A 26,612-nucleotide genomic window follows, 5' to 3' on the forward strand; every position below is an offset into this window, starting at 1 on the left:
CACCTGCGTTTCCTTCGGCTTCATGCCAGACTATTCACCCGGGATGGCTTGGGAGTGATGTGCACTTCAACCACTTCCTGCATCTGGAGAGCTTCGGGGGGGATTTCAAAATGAAATATGTCAGTTTAAAATGCACCACATCCTTTCACCCCCAGACCCTCCCACAGTTGGTGGCATTCTGCCCTGAGAGGTCTTTCCTCTGCTCTGCCAGGTGGGCCTCCTCCACTCTGCTTCCAAGGCTCCAACAGAGGGAGAGAGCGAGCCATGGAACCGGCCTGTCGGAGCGTAAACCCTGGGTTCAAGTCCCAGTCGGTTTCCCGGAAGCTTGGACAAGCCCACCGCTCTGAGTCTCTTCTGTGTCCTCCGTAACCTGAGATGATCCCCTTGCCTGCCTTCCAGAAACGTGGTGAGGGTAAATGGGTTCATACCTGTGGAACAGGACCTGCGTAAGATAAGCAGAATGCATGCGTTAGCGGCTAATTTCTCAAACACATTCAAGGTGTCGGGCACAGTGTAATTTCTGTCCCATATCTATCCTGGCGAGTCCTCACCCCAGCTGGGGGTCGGTGGGCATTGCTGCTGCGATTCGCTGGTTAGCTTCTCCTAGTTGCATGGTGGCTGGGCGAAGTCAGTGCTGTCCCTTTGCAGGGCTGGGATGGCCCATCCGGTCAGCTTTGCAGAGAGGCACAGCTGGGTTGGCTCACATGTCAGGTGACCTTGGACTGTCACTGAACTTCCCTGGGGCTCCGTTCCCCATCTGTATAACGGATTAAATCATGGAATAAGGAGTTGGTGCCACCAACTTTGGAGATCGCTGTGCGGATTCCTGCTGGAGATTTGGAGAAAGCAGGGTCCCCGTGACTGCGGAGTCCTGAACAAAGGGGCCCTCAGGACTCAGGCCGTTGTCCTCCAGCAGCCTCCGGCTCCAGGTAGGGAGAGCGCCCAGGCGGTCTGCAGCCAGGATCACACACTGCACTGTCCCCAGGGCCCCTGTTGGGGTGGGCTTGCTGCCGCCTCCCCAGTAAGCAGCTCAGGAAGTGGGAGGGCCCTCCGGGTCCACTGGCTGGATGCCTCAGGCATGTGACCAAGATTCTCCGGACCCGATTTTCCACACTGGCTTCACAGGGCTGTCGTGAGGATGAAGTGTGTGCCTGGCACATGGCACGAACTTGGTAAACAGTGGCCCTTTGTGCTCTTCTTTTCTGAGGGAGGCCTCTCCTAACTAGCTCACCACGCTCGGCAGATTCTGCAAGCTTTCTGGGCTGACCCCTGCGGGTCTTGGTGCCGGGGAGGGCTGGCCCCCATTCCCCCTCGTGGGACAAAAGAGAGAGAGACCAGACATCTGCTCCCAGATTTTGTAAGGACTGTAGAGACCCCTTTCACAGAGAGGAAGACAGAGGGTGGGAGAGGGCCTGTCACTTGGCCCGGGCCACATTTGTGCCAGTTGCTGGGCTCAGCAAGTTCCAGGCCTCATTCCTAGTGCTGGGCCCTACCAGCTGGAGACGCTGTTCCAGAATCCCGTGTCTGCATTCATCCGTGCCTTTTCTTGGTCCTCACTGTACTTTTCTCATTGAAGTCAAGGGTACTGGAAAGTGCTCGGCCAGCCCTGCCGAGGCCCTGCCCTCAGATCACAAATATCACGACCCAGAAATCCTGCTGATCAGAGGAGAAACACGGTCTCGGGCTTTCTCCTGAGCTGGGGTAAAAATTGCATTTGTATTTTCTCTTTCTCTTCTTTCTTTTTTTGGCCAGAAATAGAAATATGTCAACACGAATTTTTTTTTTAAAGAAATCACTGAGTTATTATCCTAAGCTTCAGCAGTGTGGGGTAGGAAAGGCTGTTGTGTTACTGAAACTCTGATTACAGAGTAAACTTTGCTCTGCAATGTGGTAAGTTGTTTCTGGAACTATCGCACCTCGTGGGAGAATTGTTTTAGGAGTCATGTTCTCTGTGTGGACGGCCTCCTGAGAGGGAACTTCAGTGGGGCCAAGTATCCTGGACACACCCAGGAGTCCATAAGCCTGCAGCTTAAGGTCACGGGGCCTCAGGCTTCCCTGCCTGGAGGAGAGCAATGTCCTTGGTCAGGGGCATCAGGGCACGTTTCCTGAGAGATTGTGGTTGAAGTAGCAGGGCAAGAACAGGAGAGGGGTATGCACGAGACACCTGCAGCGTGCTGGGCTCCCCCGGATACCTTCCCGAATCCCCCTCTCGGAGTCTGTCATCCTCAAATCAGCCTCAGCCATCTTCTCCATTTAATGGAAGCATGAAGGTGTCATTCACTTGCCAGAGACATTCAGTTAACAGATGGAAGAGCCCCCAAAACTGTGACTTCATGAAGAAAGTTCCACTGGTTTGTGTAGGAGAGAAAAGCAAGTTGACAAAATCTGTTTGTTTGTTTCAGGACAAATGAGGGGGGCAAAGCAAGGATGGCAAGGGGGTTAGGAACACTCCAAGCTTAGGCCAAGCCTTTCTCTCCCTTACAGAAGGGCCCGGCATGGGAGAGCCACTGTTCTGCAGGGCGCAGCTGAGACGTGGCATCAGATTATAGGAGCAGCTGGGGAAGATTCTAGGAGGAGCTGGGATGAATGTGGGGGATAATGACTTGGCAGCTTCCCAGACCTCAGGTCCCCAGGCCTCCGGGAGGATGGCCACCCCAGCTGAAGGGCCAGGAGGAACTGATTTCTTGGCCTTTCACCTCACCTCTTGAAGAATCTCTACGCCAATTTGGAAGCACAGGTGGGGGCAGGGCAGTTCCCACAGTGCCCACAAGAACTCTCAGAAGCTGCCTGGAGTGGCACTTCCCATGACTCAGTGGGCTCCTGTGCTCACTCCCGGGCTGCCCCAGGGACATCAGAGAAACACTAGCTCCCTTCTGAGGTCCCATCTCTCAGATGCATTCAGGTCTTAGAAGCTCACAGACGTTTATAAGCAAATCCTTTACACCTGCCTGTATCTAGTCTCACAGAGATCGTCTGGGGACAAACACACGTCATCAGTGATGTCACTGTCAGCGAAGATGATGCTCCCAGCAGTGCCGGAGCTGGAGCTGGCGCCAGGGCAATGCGAAACGGGCATGAGTCAGCCTCTCCATGGTCTCAACTGGGGCCCAAATCTTTCTCTTCTGGGATCCCCAAAATATCTTTTGAGTTTCCTTGGAATTGGTTGCCTGGGAAGAGATCTGTGTTCCGAGGCTATGAGAGTCATGAAAATCACAGGAAGAAGGGGCAGAGAGCTTACCAAGTGCAGACAGTGTGCGTTTATGGCCAGAAATTAAGGAGTCTGGGCAGATAGAGGGTAGGATAGGGTCTGGCCTCTGCTTAGATTTGGGGGGTTGGCTGGTTCTCTTGGAAAATCCAGAGGTAAGGTTGTTAGGCAATTTGTCTCATTGCCTCACTGTTTTAATGAAAAAGCCTGAACTGAGGGTTGAACATTTCCTCTGGGCAGATAAGTAAGGCCACAGGATAGAACTCCAGGCCCTGGACAAGCGTAGTCAAGAAACATATCAAACAGATGGGTCCATTTCTAGTCCTTTCTTTACATCTGTCAGAGCCCTGAGCCATGGGGCAAGGTGAGACTCAGGTCTGGAATGTTCGGTGACTTCAGAAGCCAGTTAACTACAGGCAACCAGGTGCAAAGACACAGCCAGCTAGGTGGCTCCTCTCCACGTCCACCCTGGGCACGAGGGGCAGGGTGACAGGCACTGCTAGGGGAAGGGGTGTCGCTGCCACGCCTTCACGGCCCCCTTGCTGACAAACCCCACAGAAGGCGCAGCATCGAGGCTAGCTGACAGCCCGCCAAGCCTGAGAGGCCTGATGAGTGATAACGAGACAGAGGTAGCCCAGCCTGGCCTGGCATTCAGGCCCCAGGCAGAAAACCAAACAAAGCCAGAGTGGGTTAGTTTTCTCCCAGGGTCACTCTCTCCCGCAGTCAGGAGAAAGAACGCGTTCTTGTGAATTCAGGCAGGAGTTGGGGGTCACTGATACTTGTTTTATCTGAGCTGTATGTGAAGGGGCTGCAATAGGATTTAAGATAACAAAGGCCTCACCTGGACAATCAGGCCCCATTCTGGGTCTTCCTAGGAGGACAGCAGGCCTGGGCACAAGAGCGCCAGCTCTGAGAGGGCTCAGACATTCCTCAGCAGGTCCTCAGAAGGTCCTGAGGGGTTCTAGGCTGGAGAAGAGCAAATGCAATGGGAAGTCTGAGGCAGAGGAAAGAACAGACCTGTTTCTTAGGACACCCAGAGGTCAAGTTAGGGCATACAAGGGCAAGTTACAGGGAACCTGATTCCCATGGGATCGAAGTGCATCTTTGAGGATCACCCAGAGAAACAGAACCAGTGAGAGCTACCTGCTTTGTTTGGTGTAGGGGGCTGACCTAGCCCTGTCACAGAAGGTGGTTTGGCTATGCAGTCTCTGCCAGGCTGTCGTCCCCACAGCTGCTGCGAGAGCTGTCAGGAGGGGAAGGGAACAACAAGCAGGCCAGAGCCTACCGACAGGAGTTTGGGTTGAAGCCATGCCCCGAACCTGGTGACAAGGTTGTCCCAGGCCCTCCATCGTGGGCTTGGGCACGCACACTTGCCCATTGCAGACGGGGCTTGGCTTCATGCCCTCGGGATGAATCAGCCGTCAGAAACAACGGATGTCTGCGCTGCTGCCCAGCAGACCTTCCCAGCCTCCCAAGAATCTTCCCAGGAGCCACCCTATCCAGAAGCATAGCTGAAAGTGAATTCCGGGAAATGTGGCTCCGTCCAGCCAAGCTGACATGTTCGGGAGCCGTCGCAGTAAGGAAGACCCTTCTTACTGTCGGAGCCGCCCTGAAGTGGAGGGCGCTGCTTCTGGAGCACCTGCTCGGAACTCCCTGCTTAGGATTGGCCCCAGGGACACGAACCTGCTCTCCTAAGCAATCCCCTAAGGGGCCTCTGATGGTGGGCGGGAGCGGGGGCCTCCTGGAGTGACAGTCAGGTAGAGCGCGGGGGCCCCGCCAGCCCCCACCACGAGCATCAGCCTGGTGGTACCGAGGATGCAGCCACGTCCAAGCCTCCACATGCCGGCCTGGCAGCCGCTCTGGGCACCTAGGATAGCAGTCTGGACGGAGACCTCTAGAATCCAGGCTTTCCCACCTTGAATGCTCGGGTAGCACACCAGTCAGGACCCAAGCTGGCTCTGCCCCCAGCCCCCTCAGTACCACCTGACTCTGAACTCAGCAGGCCCAACCCTGGCCCATCCCAGAGCCAGAACCCTGGGTGGGAGGTACGGAGACATGAGCTGCTGCTGCTGGGAAAAGGCCTCAACAAGCCCACAGCAGGAACCCCTTGGAAGGGACTCTCCTGGTGAGGGGAACATTTGTTTATTGATTCAAGGAAAACTGTTGGAACTAATTATATCTCTCCCCCAAACTCATATACAACACTTGGCTACCTCCACGCACAATAAAAAAGGCGTCAGCCAGGCTGGCCCCATCTATCTTCCACTTCCCCTTTGGAGATGATGGGCACCTCCAAACCTCAGTCTTCATACCTGCCGATGAGGAAAGTAAGCTAATCATCAGTGCCCCGTGCACAGGACTGGATGCATGTCTGCAGGACCCAGCAGAAAATGAAATTGCGGGACCCCTTGTATGAAAGTCACTAAGAATCTCCAGACGGTAACAGCAGAGCATTAAAGTGTGCACAGAGCCCCCTCCATGCGGAGCCCAGTGGGCTCACGGCCTCCACGACTGGGGAGCTGGCCCTGCCCACGCACATTCACTGTCCACAGTGGGGTTTCTGAAGCTCGGAAAAAGTACTATCCACTTGAAAAAGAAAGAGAAATAGAAATACATACATGCACACACACACACACACACACACACATATATATAGACACACACACATATATATAGACACACACACATATATATATGATCTCATGAGCCTAGCGGTCTGGATAACACAGCACCACGTCTTAGCCTAGACATATGGGTGTGGGTGAATCTATGTATGTAGAGAGGGGGAGGGAGTAAGAGGGAGAGGGGCAGGGGGAAAAGGTTTCCATAAGACTTCTGGTTCAGACTTCCTGGGTGACCAAGAATCCTCGTTGAGGTCATCCTCTAGGACCCCAACTTAGGAAACCAAAATCGAAATGTCTTCCAAATGCCAACTGCCTCTGTAAAAGAGCCTTTTAAAAATGATCGACACAAAGCCACAAAGCCACTAAACATTCACAGACTATGCTCCCCCTAAGAAAGAATCTGGGACCCTAACGGGTCTGCAGGCTCTGGACTGCAGGTCAAGTCTGCCTGCTCCCTTAGTACCAACCCGCTTGCTTTTCCACGAAGGCCACATGCGTCTGCTGTCTCTGGACCTGCACACGTGCTGTTCCTTCTGCCCGGAATGCCCTCCGCAGGCTTAAATAGCACTGAAAACATTGCAATTCCCTCCACAATCCAATGCCTGCACCACCTCTTTGGGAAGCCTTCCTAGATTCCCAGGGGTTCTTGCTAATAATAATAATGAATAATAATAATAAATAACTTGCATTGAGTACTGATCATGGGGTAATCAGTAGCCTAAGTATTTGACAGGTAGTAACTATTTATACTTCCTGGAAACTTGGAGCCAAATGTATTCTATTCTATTATTTATTTTGTCATATTATTTTATCTCATATTTATTTCCATTTTAATGATCATAAAGCTAAGACCCTGAGAAGCCCAGTGCCAGTTAAAGACCTCCACGCTGGAGAAACCCTTGCTAGAAAGCCATTAGTGGTGACCAGCTCTCTTCTGGGAGGGAACTGTTGCTCTTGTCCCTGAATACACAAAAGAGGTGCTCAACAAATGGTACGGAAATAATAGTGATGAGAACTATGATTATTTGGTTTCTCTTTTATTGATGAATCATTTAATATTTGAGAAGCTTTAATGCATGGAAAGTACTCCTACAATTTGTAACTTTGATAATATCCCATTTATTTACTGTGTGACTATATCAAACAGTTAAAGAAACCTGCTACCACGTATTTAGTTTAAACTACATATATACCATTAAACAAATTAAATTTCCCTAACCATTTAAATATAGCAGACGTAAACACTTTTTATCATTCAATTAAAATGAGAAGCCTAATGTAACAGATTATCTTAAGAAAATCTTAAATCTTTTCAGAAAGCTTAAAATTTAAAAAAAATTTTAAAAAATATTACAATGATTACAAATTGAACAATCGCATTAAAGGAATCAGTTACCAAAAAAAAAAAAAAACAAAAACAAAAAACAAAACAACTAACCCAAGCATTTAAATGCATGCCTTCTTATCTCTATCCTCATTTTCATTTTTAATTCTTACTCTTACTCTGTCCTGGGGATATAGCCCTATCTATGCAGCAGGGAGCGAGGGTCACCACGCCAGGCTGTCCGGGCTTGCTGACCAGGTCCCTGACTCAGAGTCAGGGCAGAGAGGCAAGGGCCCCTCCATGGTGAGTCCACCCACACCCCCTCCTGCCTCGCTCAGGATCTTTCTCTTAAATAACACTGTCTTCAGTATTAGATGGTGTTAGAGCTTATATCAATAATTAAATATAATTTGTAAACCTCATGAGAAAGATAGTCCATAGGATGTGCCCATATTCCTTTTTCTGTTGTTCTATCTTCCTGATACTCCAAGATTCCTTTGTCATTCACATCGTGTTCAAAGAATTTCCTTCAGCATTTTTTTTTTTTAAGGCCAGCCTGGTGATGACAAACTCATTTACATTTTTCTTTGCATGAGATTATCTTTTTTCCCTTCATTCCCAAAGGAACTTTGCTAGATATGGAATTCACAGTTGACTTCTTTTCTTCCCACACTCAAAAAATGCTGTGACACTTTCTTCTGGCTTCCAGGGTTCCAGATGAGAATTCTGCTTTTAATCAAATTGGTGGTCTCTGTAGGAAATGTATTGTTTCTTTCTGGCTGATTCAAGGTTTTTCCCTTTACTTTTCTTTTTTTTAATTTATTTTTTATTTTTATATTTTAAAGAGTTTATTTATCTGACAGAGAGAGAGAGAGTGCACGCACACTAGCAGGAGGAGAGGGAAAGGGAGAAGCAGGCTCCCCACTGAGCAGGGAGCCTGACCTGGGGCTCGATCCCAGGACCCTGGGATCATAACCTGAGCCTAAGGCAGACACTTAACCGACTGAGCCACCCAGGCCCCTTTTTAAAATTTTTTTAGAGGTGTCTTTTATTTGAAAGTGAGAGAGCACAGAGCACAGAGCAGGAGCCGGGGAGAGGAAGAAGCAGACTTCCCACTGAGCACGGAGCCCAAAGCTGGGCTCGATCCTAGGACCCTGAGATCCTGACCTGAGCTGAAGGCAGACACTTAACCGACTGAGCCACCCAGGCGTCCCCATCCCTTTAATTTTCAAAAGCTGAGTGATGATGTGTCTCAGCATGGATTTCTGGGAGTTTATCTTGTTTTGAGTTTGCTCAGCTTTATAAAGCTGTGTTAACTTTGAAAAGCTTTCAAGCCAGTATTTCTTCAAAGATTTTTGGCCCATTTCTTTCCTCTCTTCTGCTGAATTTCAGTAATAAAAATATTGGATCTTTCATTATTGTCCAACAGGTGTCTGGAACTCTGTTCATTTTTTTTGGTCTATTTTATCTCTATTGTCAGATTGAGTAAATTCTAAAGAGCCGTCCTCCAGTTCACTGGTTCTACCTTCTATCACCTCCACTCTACTGCTTAGTTCGTCTAGCAATTTTTTAAAAAAATTTCTGTTACTGTATTTTTCAATTCCATAATTTTTTTTTTAAGATTTTATTTATTTATTTGACAGAGATAGAGACAGCTAGCGAGAGAGGGAACACAAGCANTTTCTGTTACTGTATTTTTCAATTCCATAATTTTTGTTTGGTTCTTTTAAATAAGTCCTATTGGTTTGCTGAGATGTTCTATTATTCTATTTGTTTTCAGAAATTTCATAATTGATTATGGAAGCATTGTTACGATGGTTGCTTTGAAATACTTGTCAGATGATTCCAACAATTGATTCTTCTCAATGTTAAGGTCATTTGATTGTCTTTCTCATTCAGGNCAACCGCTGTGCCACCCAGGCGCCCCTCAATTCCATAATTTTTGTTTGGTTCTTTTAAATAAGTCCTATTGGTTTGCTGAGATGTTCTATTATTCTATTTGTTTTCAGAAATTTCATAATTGATTATGGAAGCATTGTTACGAATGGTTGCTTTGAAATACTTGTCAGATGATTCCAACAATTGATTCTTCTCAATGTTAAGGTCATTTGATTGTCTTTCTCATTCAGGTTGTGATTTTCCAGGTTCTCACTGTAATGGATGATTTAGAGTGTACCTTGAACATTTTGGCGACCCTAATACTCTTACATTCTACTTAAACATTCTGTTTTAGCAGGCAGGGTCCCTGTTTATGTTTAGCCTGAAGGCCTGGCCTACTTTGTCATCTGTATTTCCAATGGTGATATAATTTTCAGGTTCCCTGTTGTATTAATTTGATTTAGTTTCTCTCATTTTTTCTGAGACTCCCACTGTTTTCTGCTGGTGTTACCTGAAGTGTGTGGGGGAAGAAGGTATTTACCCTGACTGAGTGACCTGGTACCACTACATAGGTAAAGGAAGTCTCTGGACCGCATTTTGGGAAGATCTCTCTTGCCTAGGGTGGATGGAGAGCATTTCCCAGTTCAGTACTTACTGTGACAGGATCTTCTTGCTGGTGCCACCCTGTACCCCAGTGTCTCTCATTGGGGGAGAGGAATCTTGAGCCTGTGGGGACAAAGAAGCTTCCAGATTTGGGAGTATATTGTTGCGGTATCTCTCTGCTGGTGCTTCCAGGCTTTCTTTCTGGAATCTCTTGGAGGAAGATGGTCTTGGGCCCAGTAAGGAAAAAGAATGCTTGTCATCAGGGCTTGCCTGGTGTAGTGCTGGAGGGACCCCCATCTGGGGACAAGCCTACTGGGTTGCCTTCTGCTGCTAGGCTGGCTGCTGAGAAATACTGGGCCTGGATCTCCTTCTTCTCCTTTCGTAGGAGGGAGTTGCCAGACCCACTGTCTTGTTGCTCCTCCCACCCTGAGTTTCCTGAATAATTTGCCTTCCCTTTACCCCCTCTTGAAATTCTCCTTTGGTTGCCTCTTTATTGTCTTCAGGGTTTATTGTCCTTGGAGGGAAGGAGCAAGGAGAAACAGGTCTATGCCATCTTGCCCAAGACAGAATATCTAATGTTCTTTTGTTATTGATTTTTAGCTGAACTTTCTCCTTCTAAAAGAATGTGCACAAAGTGAAGACTCTGGAGAGTCAGTAACATGGTATCATGTCCAGGAGTAGCCTCCTTACCAATAGAAACAAAGGAAAAGTCAGCCACAACATGGAGGTTTCTGACGCCCTGCTGGTCGTAGTAGTGGCAGAAGGAAAGCGGAGTGGGTTATCACGGTGATAGGAGGATGGGAGCATTTATAGGAATGGGGTAGCACTTTTACTGATGAAATCACTATGAAGAGAGAGAAAGACAAAGATTGTATTTATGGTGTTTGAAATGATGCTACCTAACAGGTGTGCATAACCCAGGGGCTTCAGATCCTAAAATGACCCTCAAATTTTCCTACCCGGGAGCTTATGAAAATATGCATAAATCTATTGAGAATGGGAATTTGAGCAGACTTTTGGCCTTGACATATAATCCACAGATTTCATGGCTGTTGCATGCTTCTCTATCATGAATCTCTCGCTGTAATCTTGTATTAGTAATGTTTCCAACCAGATGTGGTGAGACTGGCAAAGCAATGTTTATCCCAAATAACAGGTATTCTCAAAAGTGCTCGGTGGGAGAATGTCCGTGAAATTCATGTCCTTAAAACCAGGACGTGGTGTCTCTGTGGATTGGAACCACTAAAAGATTTAAACTGAAGCAAACATTCAAGATTTATTTTCCAGACACCTTCAAATCAATTCATTTCTCACTGTGTGGTTTGCAGTTTCCTCTGGCTCTTTCTGATGGAAAAACTTGCTCACTAAGTTGTGAACCATACATCTCACGTGTCAGTAGGTTTGACCTTTCTGTGATACTTCTATCACATACACAATGTAAGAAAATTTGGTAACAATTATGATGGCCAGAAAAATTTTGTTGAACTAATAAATAAATGAATTGAGATTTACATGAAATTATAATCATTAGTTTACTTAAGAAGGTTTTGAAAAAATTAGAAACCAAAGAAAGCACACAGTCTTAATTTTGTGACAAAAGTTCTAACTTTTTGTGTTTTCTGCATCTTTTTTCATCGGCTAAAGTGTAACTTTAAGGTTTTAAAAATCTTTGCTAGAAAAATGGAGTTGGACATAGGCTCTGGCTGAAATGATATTAGTTATGGGAGTTTTAAGGAGGAGACCTAAACCATATGTCCAAGAGCCAAATAACCTCTTTAAAAGCATTATAATTCCTTAGCAAAAGCACCTGTGAATAGTAGGTGTTGCCAAATGCGAAGTGTGGCTGACACGGCTCAAGCTGGTTTGATGAAACATAAAGAGACAGTATAGTCAATAGGGCCATTCACAAATATTCCAGCCTTCCACCACAAGTGCATGCTAAAATCTGTTTCCATACCCACATGTAAAGTAACATACGGCTAAATGACTTGCTTGGGCAGTGAAATTGCAGAGCCCTTAAAAGACTACAGAAAGTGCCCTGTTCTTTGTCTTCTGTCTCAGGGCTTATGAAAACCCATATAGAAAAGTAGTCTTGATAACCTCACATCCTTGAAAAACTACAATGAGCACAATTCCCTGTCATGAATCTGAGTGAGATGTCATGTATTTGAGTGAGAAACAAAGTTGGTTGTGTCGATCCCTGGGATTTAGGCATTGTTTTTTACTGAAATGTAACCTGGACTATATTGACTGATACAAGGTTTAAGGTTTATTCCACAGTGTTGGTCAAGAAAGCTGCTGCTTTCTGTTTTGCTAAGTAACAAGAAAACAAAATTCATTAACCCAAGAACTGCTAATTAATTAAGTCCCATCTCCATAATTTCTTTATTTCTTTAAATTTTTAATCATTCAAATATTTAATCACTGTACAAATATTAGTGAGAACTTGTAATGGATCTAATACCATGGCCAATATATTCATGTAGAAAACTAGCAAGCAATGTTCATAGCCCATCATTTGCCCACATCTAGGAGTCATTCACTCATCCATGCTTGAAGGAGGCATATGGTCCCCTTGATTGATGGTGGGAACAAAATGGGACCACCACGATGGGGACTAAGTGTCAATGGAAAGCACTCATGCAGAGATAGGTCATTGGGGTTGTCAGACCCCACCTGAGTCCCAGAATCCTTCATTTTGCTTTTCCCAATCCCCAGGGCCAATTGACTATTACACATAACATTATGTCTATCCTAACAAAGAACCTTCAAGTTTAAAACACTTAGAGAAATTCCTGGCACAGAGTTAGCCTTCTATAAATAGAAGTTATAAGCATCACTATTCATATTATTAATACCCCATTTTTAGATGAGAAAACTGGAACTCAAAGGGATTAGTTAATTGGTCTAATGTCATAAGCTTGTAAGTGACTAAACTAAGACTTTAAAATCAGGTTTTCTTAAAGCCCATGTTCTTTCCACAGCACCGGCTACCTTCAAGTAGCCCACATCAGAGCTACAGAGTGACCTCTCTCCAAAAACAAATGTCAAGGAGCCAAAACTGAAAGGCAAGTGGAAATGGCTAGAAAAAGAAATTATTGAGCTCTTGAACCAAAATGTAAAAATCATCAGGATTTCTGCTTATGATCACCACAGAGTAACTGGTTCCAGATTCTCCTCCTGAAGAAAATAATTATAACTGGACAAAATATATGATGAAACAATTTTCAAGTGTTAAACCAAAGAAAGTTCAGGCCTGTGATGTGTAGGAGAAGGGAATCACAGGAGGTGAGCTCCATATTCACCTTGTTTTCTGCCTGGAAGCAGCTTCCAATTATCAGGCAGAAAGGCAGAGGTGGGGAGCAAGAAGAAAATATTTCACTAAGCTGAGGAGGCATAAATGAGAGAGGAGACTCATGCAGCTGAAGTGGCTAGAATTTGTGGGGCAGAGCACTGGAGAAAAAGGAGTTTCGAGCCCAGAAGTCTTCATGGGGATCTCCCACGGGTCTTTTGTGAGGTCCAGGCTGTGAATATGCAAGATGAGATTCCAGATGGCCTGGAGGTGATCACATGCCGTGGAGCTTAGAGCTGAGTAAAGACACAAAGTTGTGCAGAGCTAGGAGCCTCCACAGTTCCAACTAGCTGGAGTTCAGAGATATGTCTGATTGCCTCAGACGTTCATCTGAGACCTAGAAAGTCCAGATCTAGGAGTAAGGACCACAGTCTTGAGTAAGGTCCTTGCCTGGAACTAAGTTAAGAAATTACGTGCAAAATCAAATTAATCAACAAAACAACACAACATTCAGAGCCTTCCCCTAACAGAGACCAAAACCAAGCCTGATAGAACAGAAAGGCTCCACCAGTGATTTGATTGCTCACCAAATTCAACATCCTATGAAAGAAAATGACACAACTCAGACAACTTGCATTACCTAAAGTTTCTACACTTAATAAAAATTCTTACATGTGAAGAAGCTGGAAAATAGGACCCATTATCAAAGAAACAGGAAAATGCATCTCATAACAGTAAGACAACAGAGAGCTAACAGGAAGAGAATCCTAGGTGTTCCCGATGTGGAATAACAGGCAAGGTCATTAAAGTAGTTGTTATAAATATGTTTTAGGACTTAAAGAAAAATATAGTCATATTGAAGTAAATGAAAATTCTATAAATGAAAAGTAAAGTATCTAAAATGAGAAATTCATTTGATAGGAATAACAGAAGATAAAAGTCTGCTGAAGATTGAACTATTAAATGTGGCTGCAAATCAATTGATATTTTCAAATATGAAGAGCAAAGGAAAAAAAAATGGAAGAAGAGAACAGACCCTCAGTCACCTGTGTGATAATATCAAGCAGTCTTGCGTATGTATAGTTTGAATCCCAGGAAATTAGAAGAGAGAATGGGACAGAAAAAAAATATTTAAAAAAACTCCCAATTTCCCCAAATTTGGTAGAAAACAAACATAGATTCAAGAAGTTCAGCAAACCACAAGCAAGATAAATACAAAGAAAATCCCATGTGGTCAAATCAGAGTCAATGTGCTGAAAATTAAAGATAGTGGGAAAATCTTTAAAACAGCTAAAGAAAAAGGACACATTACAAATAGAGAACAATGATTAAAATGGTGGCTAACTTCTTATTATAAATTATGGAAGCCAGAGGTTGATGAAACATCTTGTAAATGCTGGGTGAGGGAAAAAATGTCATTCCACACTTCTATAACCAGCAAAACTATCTTTTAGATAGGTGGATGAATAAAGAACATTCTCACATAAAGGAAAGCTGAGAGAATCTATAACCAGTAGAAATGCTAAAGGAAGTTCCTTAGGCTGAAGGGAAGTGACAACAGACAGCATTTTGTATCTGGAAAGGAAGAGTAATAGAAATGGTATAGATGATAGATAGATAGATAGATAGATAGATAGATAGATAGATAATAGATATATTTATGATTATATAATATAATGTTTATGTAGAAAACCAGAAAACAAAATTATAAAACTAGCAACATAATTATATATAATGTATATAATTTCATTCTTTTTTGTACATATATATAAAATTCCAACTATATTTAAAGTATATATATGATTCCATTCTGTTATTATCACCATATATTTTCTATCCTTATACATAGTAAATATAATATAAAGAAAATAAAATGTTATCACTTTTCCTTTCATCACATATTGTTTGTTAAACATTAAATATATATAGTCTTTATAAAAAACATATATTTTAGTTTTTTATTAAATAATATATAATATATATAAAAATATAATGCGATATCAAATAAAAGTATGTAATAAAATTTTAGCCTTAATAAAAGACCATATATTTTTTATTCAATTAAGCATATATGAGTAGTTAAAACAAAATGGCAACTCCTTATTCTCTTTACCTATTTCTCTATGTTCTATTCTATTCAATTACATTATATTACGTCACATTATATTTGTTACATATAAGGATATTAAATTTATGGTGGGGGTGCCTGGGTGGCTCAGTCATTAAGCATCTTCCTTCAGCTCAGGGCATGATCCCGGAGTCCTGGGATAGAGCCCCACATCAGGCTCCTCCACTGGGAGCCTGCTTCTTCCTCTCCCACTCCCCCTGCCTATGTTCCCTCTCTCACTGGCAGTCTCTCTCTCTCTGTCAAATAAATAAATAAAATCTTTAAAAAAATAAATTTATGGTGATAATAGCACAAAGAATGGAATTTCAATGTTTAAGGTTCTCATACTTTATATGAAATTTCTAAACTATAGGAAGTGGAATATGCATATCATTATCCTTAGAGAAACCATTTAAATGAATACAAACATTTATAACTAAAGAGCAAAAGAAATTAAAATGGAATACCCAAAAAAATTCATTTAACTCAAAAAAAGACCAGAATCAGGAACATAGAAGTAATATAATTGGGTGGGACAACTAGAAAACAAAATGATAGATGTAAATGCAGTCTATCAGTAATTGTAGTAAATTGTAATTGGACAAGCACTCCAATCAAAACACAGACTTTATAAGAATGGAAAGTAAAACAGATTCTAATCATATTCTGACTACAAAAGATGCACTTGAAACACAAATACACAAGAGGTTGAAAGTAAAAAGATGGAAATATATGCATTATGCAAACAGAAAAATAAGACAGCATGTATGTCCATATTAAAATCAGAAGAAGTAGACTTCAAGACAGAAAGTACTTCCAGAGATACAGAGGCACAGTTTTATAGTAATAAAATGGTAAACTCATCCAGGAGACATAACAATCCCCCAATTATATGCATCATATAACAGAGATCACAATATATAAAGCAAAAAATAACAAATGGAGAAATGGCAAGTGTACAATTATAGTTGGAGATCTTAATATGCCTTTCTCAGTAATTAAGAAAGCCAGACAAAAAACCCAGTAAGATATAGAAGTTGGACAAGATTAACAACCAACTTGACTCAAATGATATTGTTGGAACACTATACCAAACAACTGAAGAACATAAATTTTCTTTGAGTGGGGTTGGAATATTCACAAGACAGATCACATGCCAGGCCATAAAATGCCCCAATAAACTCAAAAATATTAAAATATCACAAAGTATATTCTCTTACTATAGTGAAATTAGAAATCCATAACAATAAATAGAAAAACCCCAAATATTTGAAAATTAAGTAGTATAGTTAAAAATAATCTACCACCAGGGAGGAAAGAAAATTTAGAATATAGAAAACATTGTAAACTGAATGATACTTAAAATACAACATATAAACATTTGTGAGATATAATCAAGTGGCACTTAGGGAGAAATTTATACTTTTAAATATTTATATTAGAAGGAAGGAAGATTTAAAATCAGTGGTCTAAGTTTCCATGTACGGAGCTTGGAAAAGAAGAATGAAACAAGTAGAGGAAGCCTTTGAATAGATGCTTTGCAAAAAGAAGTTCAAAATGGTACAGCCACTTTGGAAACTATTTTGAAATTTCTTCTAAGGTTAACCAACAATGACCCAGTAGTTGAACTCCTAGGTATTTACCAAAGAAAAATTAAAACATATGTTCATAGAAATACATTTACAAGAATGTTCATAGCACATTTACTCAACTTTATTCAAAAAAAGCATGAAACGAAAAACAACCCAAATGTTTATTGACAAGACAATGGATAGAAATAAATTGTCACATTTCATGCAATGCCACTTACTCATCAATGAAAAAGAATGAATTACTGATCCACACAGCAAGAATGAATCTTGCAGACATACTGTTAAATGAAGCCAGACACAAAAGAATATATACCGCATGATTTCATTTTTCTGAAGTTCAAGGACAAAACAAATCCATGGTGATTGTATTAATCATGTATTATCGCATAATATATTATGCCAAAATTTATCGGCTTAAAATAACAAGCAGCGGGTTATCTCAGCTTGTGTGGGGTCAGGAGTCCAGGCATAGCTTAGCTGGTGACTTTGGTTTAGACTCTTTTTCAAGGCCACTTCAAGGTGTTGGCTAAGGCAGCAGTCATCAAGGCTTGACTGGGGGACTATTTGTTCCCAAGTTCACTGCTTGTGGCTATTGGCAGGTCTCAGGTGTTTGGTGGCAGTTGGCAGGAGACACTGGTTCCCTGCCATGTGGGCCTCTCCTTATGGGCCTCTCCTGTGGCAGTTGGCATCTCCCAGAGCTGGGGCTCCAGGAGAGAGCATAGGAGATGATGAGCAAAACAGAAGTCATAGTCTCTTTGTAACCTAACTTCAGAAGGATTGCAAGTTACTTGGCACAGCCCACGCACCAGTGGAAAGGATCACACAAGGGCATGAAGACCAAGGAGGGGATCCTTCTGACCCATCTGAGAAGCTGCCCACCACAGTGACAGGAATCAGAACAGCATTGCTTATGAGTAATGGGAATTGACTGGAAGAGAACACAAGTAAATGTTCTGGGGTGATGGAAATATTCTATAAGTGGATTGCCTTATTCGTTAGATGACTATCTATGACGACTATATATATATATACATATATATGTGTATATATATATATATATATATATATATATATACACATGTATGTATTTGTCAAGACTCCTTAATTTATACACTTAAGACCTGGACATTTCACTACATGTAAATTCTTCCTCAATTTTAAAATATTTTTGAAAGGATGCAATTTTAAGATATTTTTAAATAATAATTTGTCATGTTAGATATCATTCAGATGAATACAGACCCTTATACAGTGAACTAAATAAAAGTAACCACAGAAAAACACATTCATTTATCATGCTCCGCTTCAAGTATATAAACTTCATAAAGTCAAAGGAACACAAATGCTGTATTTTCACAAGGCTGTATTTACTCTCCTTTGGGAAGAGTGTTCAAGGTTTTTAGCCAAACCTCTAAGACTTGGTTGGGGATCTGAGGACAAACAGCCACAGCCTCTTCTTTTAAAGTCCATGTCTACTTTTCACAGATGGGGAAAGACAGGCAGCCCTGTTTAGGAACCTGGGAGCTCTCCAGGGAGATGAGACATGGAGCTGAAATCAGGATTTGGACTGAGGGCTTTTGGCCATAACCAATCCTCTGCCTGAGGATGCAACATTTCTAACAGGGGTCATAAGGATTTTTGGACAACAAACACCTCTTACAAAAGAGTGTTTTGACAAATCAAGTAAAAGTGAATCAGAACCAGGCAGCTTGCATTTCTCTTAAAATAGACCAGGATTTAAAAATTAAGAGAGGGCTTGCTTGGCCAAGTACCTCTGAAGTTTTCCAGAACCAAAACATTTAGAAAAGCAGTTCCGCCTACTTTGAAAACCCAGAGTGCATGCAGATTGTCATTTTTTGGAACTGGAGCCACTGAAAATGAACCATTTTGCTCCTATTCCTTTTTCGTTCTTGGATGGTGATATTGGGTAGTTCTAGCACCATGGGTTAAAGTGTTCCCCGTTAGGCACTGAGAGCCATCTGTGTGCCAGGCACCACACTAGGCATGGGAAAAAACAGCTGATTAGGTCCCCCCCTGCATATAATAGACTTAGCCAGAGATATGAACCCTCGTCCGAAAGATCTGATTGGCTGAACATGTAGTCAGTCCCCACAGTAGCCTTGATATCTTTTGTTTGGTGGTGGGATTTTAGCAGGAGAGACTTCAAGCAGTAAACCAGTAAACCAGTGACCCTGAGGACTTGCAGCACCAATATCAAATATTTCCAGGGTTACTGAACCCATTAGGTCATATAGCAGAGAGGAAATGTGCAAGGGTTTATGTGTGTGTTTGTGATTCTTCAGCTGGGCTCCATCCTCTCCCTGTGAAGCCATGGGGAGGGCTGCCTGACAGTGATGCAAACTCAAAGTAGCATGGTTTTGGAAAATCACATCCAATAACAGTGTAACACAACCCTGGGGCTGTTTGAAGTCCAGAGAAAATTCTGCCTGAAGGAGAATGGTCATACTCAATCTCTGTAGTGCTGGAAGGAACTGCAGAATCATAGAGGAGTCTCCCTGTACACATATAGTCCAGTCTCTGGTGTCCTGTCAAGACTCAGCCACTCCAGCAACTGCAGCAGACATGGGACAGTCCGGACACAGTAAAGCCCCTATGAGTGCGTGCAGATCATCCCCTCTCTTTGCACACGGAAAAATATTAAGAATCTATTTTCAGTTGATCCTAAAAACACCTTCAATGCCAAATTTCAAGGACCTAGTTGTTTTCTAGAGCTTTCTTTAATAGTTCTGGGTTGCAGCATGGGATAGCAGAAAAAGGCATGGACTTTAGCCCGTTCTCCAGTGCATTTCCTTATCGAAGTGATTTATCCTCTCTGAGCTTCAAAAAGGGGTAGAAGACAATAGGAGAGATTTCTTAAGATTGGAAAGGGGCTACAATGAGGGCCATCTTATTGCACAATTAGAGAGGGCACTGTTGACATTTTGTTCCCTGTAAATGGTGCCTCTGAAATTGTGCAACTTGGTGCTACTCATTGCTTTTCATAAGTCTAGGGACTGGGACTGCAATTTCTCAAAAGGCAAGATCTCGAGCCCCTCTGTAAGACTTTGATCTGAGATGCAGACCACAGGAAGCCTGGCTGAATGTGGAAAACCACCATGAAGTAAGAAGAACATTTGGAAAGAAAACATTTAAAATAGCAACCAAAAAACTAAAACAGTAAGATGACCCCAAAAGCTAAGAGAATGAAATAAGAAAGTATAACACTTGGAATGACAGTTGACATATCCAATAAATGGGAGAACTAACCTCTTGAGAAAATGGAAATTAAAAAGTTATCTAAAAGGACTTTGAAATTGGGAAGTTTAAAATCCCTAAAGACACAAAGGAAGGAATACATCCATAAAATAAGAATAGGAGGTTGCAGATCAGCTATCAGAGATTATGAACTAGAATAGGAACATACAAAAAATTAGAAATCTGGGAAGTATAGCCATTTAAATAAGGACAAATGATGATAGAAGCGAGAAACGGGATTGAACAGAATCAAGGAGAACTGATGGCTGAGAAAACCAAACTGTGAAAGATCTCTTATAATCAAGTTAGTACAGAAAGAAGAGAGAGAGAGAGAGAGAGAGAGATTAAAAACATGACAAAGAAGTTAACAGACATGGAGGATAGATTTAAGAATGTCCGAAATACAGCTAACAGGAGTTGCATAATGAGAGGAAAAAAAGAGATAATACTTAAAGACAAAGTGGCTAATAATATTCCGGAACTGAAGAAAGACAAATGTCCTCAGATTGAAAAAGCTCACAGAATTCCAAATATGATAATTTTAAAAATTAATCTGGTACATTTCCAAATACTAGCTAAAGGGGTTGTTCTTTAACAGAGGAAAAACCACCAAACCTAACAACACACTCTCGCACAGAGTGCCTTATGTTTTGCACACCATCATTCCCAAACTGCACACCCCACTCACCCTTTCTCCTGGCACCCACATCATGTACACCCTCATGAGTCTGCCATCAAACATCCTTGTAGTTTACACCGCATGCCATCACTCCCCTGCAGCACACCTGCTCTCACATCAGTCAGCCCCCTCAACTGAGCAAAACCCATTCAGTCACACAGGCCATAGGATTGTCTGCATGCTGGCCACTCCACCTCATTCACCCACACAGACCCTCTCTTTGTCATTACCACCTTCTCTCCAATTCCAAAATCCTCTATCTCTCTTCACCAACCCCACATCTCCTATAGATTTTCCCCTCAAAAATGGATTTTAGGTATTAGGAGGGGACATTCTAGAGTCAGAAAATTCCAGGCTTCTCTCTGAGCCCCTCTTTCCAGCTGTCACCTTTCCACCTATTTGAGTTCATGCAATCATAGTCTTTAGGTAGGCAAGTCTCTAGCCAGCACATGCATTTCTGCTAGGCATTCTCAGCAAAGGCTTATCCAGTCCCTGCTGGAACATTCTGGAGACAGTGAGCCAACTATATTTAATACCTATAACTAGTAAGTGGAAATTTTTCCTAACATAGAAGGCAGATTCAGTCTACAAACCCAATTCAACTTAATTTTTATTTGAAAGCTTCATAGTGTTAAGGTTATGGAAAAGTTAAATTTAGTCAGTTGGGATCCTCTCTTTTCCCGAAGGTTGTGATTATGTTCTGGAGGGCCTAGGTGGAGGCAGCACCTGACTCTCGAGTCCTTTGTTTACTTGGTGTCTGCCAAGGTGGGCACAGTCTCATCTGTCCCTGATCTTGGGTCCACAGAGGTCTCCACTGAGGCCCCTCATCCCTGTTGCTCTGGCTTCTGCAGATGAACTGGTGAGCTGGCTCCAGTCCACCTGGGGCATCACTGGGAGTCCCGGGAATCTGCCTGTATCTCTGAGGGATGTGCTGGGCACAAGAAGCTTGTGAAGCTCTCAGTGGTTCCTTCTAGTGCTCAGTTACTCCCTGGTGACTCACTGCCTCCTTGAGACTCCATTAGAGCCCAAAGAGTGGGCATCTCGATTCTTACCATGTCTTTCCACGTGCCCACCTCCTCCACACCCATCTCACCCCCCAAGATTTTTTCTAGCTTCTAGAAGAAGCCCTTCTTTTCCTTAGTGCTGCCAATTTTTATTCAGAGGCACAAAATGTTGTCTTTATAATAAGCAAACAAACTTTGAGAAACACAAAAGTCAGAGAAGACCATTACCATTACCATCATTGTCAAACTTGGACACCAAGAGGGAAAGAGGAAAATACTCAAAAAAAAAGACCACGGTGGTGAAATGCACAAAGATTTAACCCACCACACGCATTGAATTGAATGTGTGTTTTTGTCAGGTTCTCCAGAGAAACAGAACCAATAGGAAATATACAGATCCACAGAAGGAGCTTGATTGTGGGAGATTGGCCCATGTGATTATGGAGGCTGAGAAGTCCCACCGTATGCAAGCTGGAGGCCCAGCAAAGCCCAGGGTATCCAAACTGTGTAACTCCAGAGGCCTGAGAGCCAGGAGCACCAAGCAATGTCCAAGGTCAGGAGAAGACGGATGTCTCAGCACAGCAGAGGGAGGAAATTCACCCTTTCTCCACTTTGTTACTCTAGTCGGACTCTCAAAGGATTGAATGATGCCCACTCACAATGGTGACGGACCTTCTCTACTCAGTCTACTGATTTGAGTGCCAATCTCTTCCAGACACACCAGAAATCATGTTCTACCAGCTATCATTGCATCCCTCTGTCCAGTCAAGTTGACACATAACACTAACCGTCACAATGTGCCCCTCTTTAGCTTCCGTCCATGGGCGCCAGCTATTCCCCAGGGCCCATGAGACATGCCCTTCTGAGTCTTCCCTTCTTCGGGGCATGCATCCCCAGATCCTTCAACTACATGACCCCTCTGTGGTCCTCCACCACTTTGGAAAGTCTTCCTAAGAAAGTCGAATGACCTTGGACAATTTTCTCCACTTTTTTTGCCTTGTTTTCTTTCTCCATAAGATGGGGATAAGAATAGTCCAGGCCACATGGGCCATAAGTGACACAGATTAACTCATGCAAATTGCAAAAACCCAAGAGGCAGGTTTTGGTTATCCTGCCCATTTTGCCAAAGGAAATAGGCCCAACAAGAGGTTTTGGGCAACTTGGCTGAAGGCCAGTGGAGCACTGAGCGTGGAGTCCTGCAGTCTGGCTTGGAAACCCCCTGCCCGTTAGCTTTCCCACCATGCCGGCCATGGCCTCAAACCCCTAAATAGTTCTCAGAGCTCCGTCAGTCCTTTTTCCTTTCTAGCTTCGTCAGCTTCTCTTCCCTCTCTCTTTTTTTTTCTATTAAAAATATTTCCTATCAGTTTGTCAATTTGATAAACTTATTTTTTCAAGAAATTAACCCAGATCAGTTAGCTTGTTATCTCTCCTAAGTCATTTCTCTGTGCTGTTTGTATTTCTCTCTTCCTCCCTTGTTCTGTGAACAGGCGTCTTTGTTTCTTTGTTCATTTTTTAGGTCATTAAAGTTCCCTTAGCATTTTCATTAAAATTGCCATTTAAAGAAATTACTTTCCCTCTGAGAATGGTTTGGCCCGAGTCCACACACTTTGTTAGGGTATCTACATTTTAATTATTTTCATAAATGCTCTTACTTTCTTTGAATCTCCTCCCTGCCTCGTTGATATTTAGGAAACTATTTTTGGATTTCATGTGGTTGGTACTTTTAGGTCCTGGCTTTTCTATTTATTTCCAGTTTTATTGTTTGAGGCTCAGAATGTGGTACATATACCCTAGATTTTCACCTGCCCTGAGAACCTTTTGGCTGCCTGGAAAAGTTTCCCAAGAACACTTAATCCCCTGCAAGGCCTCCTCCAGCCTTTAGCATGTTGGATGCAAGGGGCCGTTTCCCTGTGGATTTGCTCCTGGTGGAGCCCCCCTGAGGAAAGGCCCAGAGCTCCCAGGGAGTACAGGAGCAGTGGCAGAGTGAAAGCCAGGGCCAGACATGGAGGGGCCACCAGTAAAGGCAGCCAGGGCACCCACGCCTGGGAATGAAGAAGCCAACCTTTAGTGGCCGCAGTCACAACAGCCTGGATCCTTCTGCAGGCTGGAGGCAGGAGCACCTGGGACAACAGTGACATGGGGACTGTTTGGACTCTGGGGAAGCTCAAATGGCAAAGACTGGCTGGAGCCTAGACTACACAGCGTCACCTGAAGTAGGTGGACGTGCCTTGAATCAATGGAAATGAACAAGGATGCAGAGCATTTAGCCTTCACCAATCACTCATTCCCTCATTGACCCATTTACATATGTGTGCATTGCCATCCACAAACAGGGGATGGAGGCTCCCCTCTCAGGGCTCTCATGAGCATGTAACTGAAGAAGGCCAAAGAGAGCACAGAGTGGCGTGTCCACAACCATGGGGCTGGGTGGTTATTGTCATGGCAGTAGAAGCCATGATCAGACCTACGCACACCATAACCCGGAATCTGCAGAAATAACCACAGGCAACCCATGAACCATGTGAAGGTACTCTGTCCCGGAAGGACTTTGTATGTGAGGAAGTATGGTCCTTGCCCTGCTGTGCTCTCATTTTATGTCCAGAGAGTCAAGCATGGTGAATGATAGCCACAGCAAGGTGAATAGAGAAGCTGGGTGCAACAAAGTGGGGCCTGGCCTGCATCTGCCTCTTTCTTCTTCCCAGGGCAGCCCTGACTTCAAACAGGGCCACTTAGTGCCAACACTTCACTTAGGTCTGAATTTAGGGTCCTGCTAGCTGCAGGGCCAACTCTGGGCCTTGGTCCTAATTGCCCCTTCTTGGCAGGACCCCTGCTCCTCCGTGAGGGGAACTCTCTGCTGCACATAGTACTATCCCATTACACGATGAGGAAGCCAAGGCCCCAGGAGGTCAACGAGTCTCCAGTGCCAGAAGTCGGTTAGTCCTGGAGCGGAGCTTACATCTGCTTCTGTCCAAGAAAAGTCTCTGTATAATGCCAATTTCCAGACAGGTGCTTGGGAAGCGTCTGACCCCAGAGCACTGGCAGGAGGCATCCACTGAGCCCGAGCTGCTCCTGGGAGTGCAGGGAGGAGAATCAGAGGGAAGGTCTGATGCCCATACTCAACCAGCTTCTAACACGTGACCTTGGACACTTGATTGGCACCTCTGACCACTTCTCCTCTTCAGTAGATTAAAGAAGACGGAACATGAAGAGTTTGTATGGAGAATAAAGGCAGTGTGCCCCCAGGCAGTGTCCAGTACCGAGTGGCCCATCAGCCCCGTGAGTGCCATCATCCCCTGGGCACCTGCTTGGCTCACGTGTAGCAGGTTGCCTGTGGCCTCCATTCTGCCAGGCGACCTCTGTTCTTGGGCTTTCCCAACTGGCCCAAACAACAGCTCACATGCTTTGATTTCACTGTAGCAGGAAAAAGAAATCTCTGCCTAGCTTTTAGCATCCTTGTGGCAATAGTCCTATAATTGAGTATATATAGAAAAACACACAGTTTTGACCACAAACAAGCCTACATAAACCAGTCCACATATCCTGAACAAAAGTGTTTTCAAATGACAGAAGCATGATTGAAAAGCTTACTGAAAATACCCACACTTCATAAAAAATGAAATCCATGACTCAACCTGGTTCAGAGGTGGTCATTGGGAAGGGTTAGAAATCAGAGGCCCTGGAGTGATCAAACCCCTCCTTTGAAGGGACCCGGTTGGGACAAAGAGCGCATTAGAGAGTAGTGGCATTGGGGAGGGGTCACCCTGGGGTGGGAGCTGACAGGCTTGGCCTGGGACAGTCCCGGAGGAGCCCAACGTTCCTGCCAAAGCTGGTCACAGGAAGCATCAGGGAACATGACATATGATACCAGGCTTTGGAGATGTCCTACTGAGGTGCTGGGGATTGTGGCTGCAGGGGAAGGAGACATTTGGGGCCCAGAAAATTATCTTTATAATGCCAATTTCAAGAGCACAGGGAGTCCATAAAACATGTGAGGGCCTCTGGTTTCTGACTCTGCTGTGCGTTCAAGTGTGAAATAGAGCAGCGTTCTGTGCAAGGCAGAGCAAACTGTCCAGGACGAACCTCCTGGCTCACAAGTCATCTCTGTAGGCTCACACAGCCAGCTGGATTTCAGGTCAATGGAGACCCTGCGTTCTTGTTTCGAAAGCTTGTTTAAATGAGATACGTATCCCAGGTTCTCAAGTTGTATCTTCTGATTCCCTCCTTAGGCACACGGCCCTGCTTACATCACTCCGTGAAGCAACACTGCTCATTTCCATCACCTCAAAGACCTTGGAGGGGGTATCACCACCCCATTGCAGAAGGAACCGAGACTAGAAATCCAGTGCACAGGGGGAGGGCCTTTCCTGCAGCTGCATGGCTAGTAAGGAGCTCAGAGGTGGCTGTCGACGCCGATGGACCGAGCTCCACAGGCCAACGTTCCAAATATAACAGGTGTGAGGACAAAAGGAGGCCACGTCGGTCTCCCGAGAGGCCTCCTGGGTGCGTCCGGGCTGCGGGGCCAGACATGCTGAGTGGGTCTGAGCTCAGGGGCAGAGTCAGGCTGCCCCAGCTCCTGTAGTCAACTGTAGCAAACCTCCCTCTGGTGATGTATAGCACGAAGGACTTCAGGGCTCTAATGGGGATAGGGTCCACACTTTCTCTGGCCATCTCCTGCTCAGCCTGCAGAAAATACATAAATCCAGAAGTAAAATCATGAGGTTACCAAAATAGCCTTCATATCCTCTGTCCAAATGTGTACCTGACCCAGGAACCTAAGAGGCTGTGACCTGGAGGCCGCACCGTGCCCTCCCCAGCCTTCCCTTCTCAGGGGCACGCCTGAGGCTTGTTGGCAGAGAATGGGAAGAAACTCTGCGTGTCGGAGACTTTAAACACAGAAGACAGCAAGACATCATATTTGGACCAAAAGAAGCAGCTGTGTTAAGAAGGGAGGCAATTCTGACCCATTCTAGGACACGGTTGCCAGGGCTGGGGAGCGCCCAGTGAAGAGATGTTTCATGTGTACAAAGTTTCGATTTTGCAAGATGGAAA

Source organism: Ailuropoda melanoleuca, chromosome 6 (genome assembly GCF_002007445.2).
Source record: "Ailuropoda melanoleuca isolate Jingjing chromosome 6, ASM200744v2, whole genome shotgun sequence".
Classification (NCBI taxonomy): domain Eukaryota; kingdom Metazoa; phylum Chordata; class Mammalia; order Carnivora; family Ursidae; genus Ailuropoda; species Ailuropoda melanoleuca.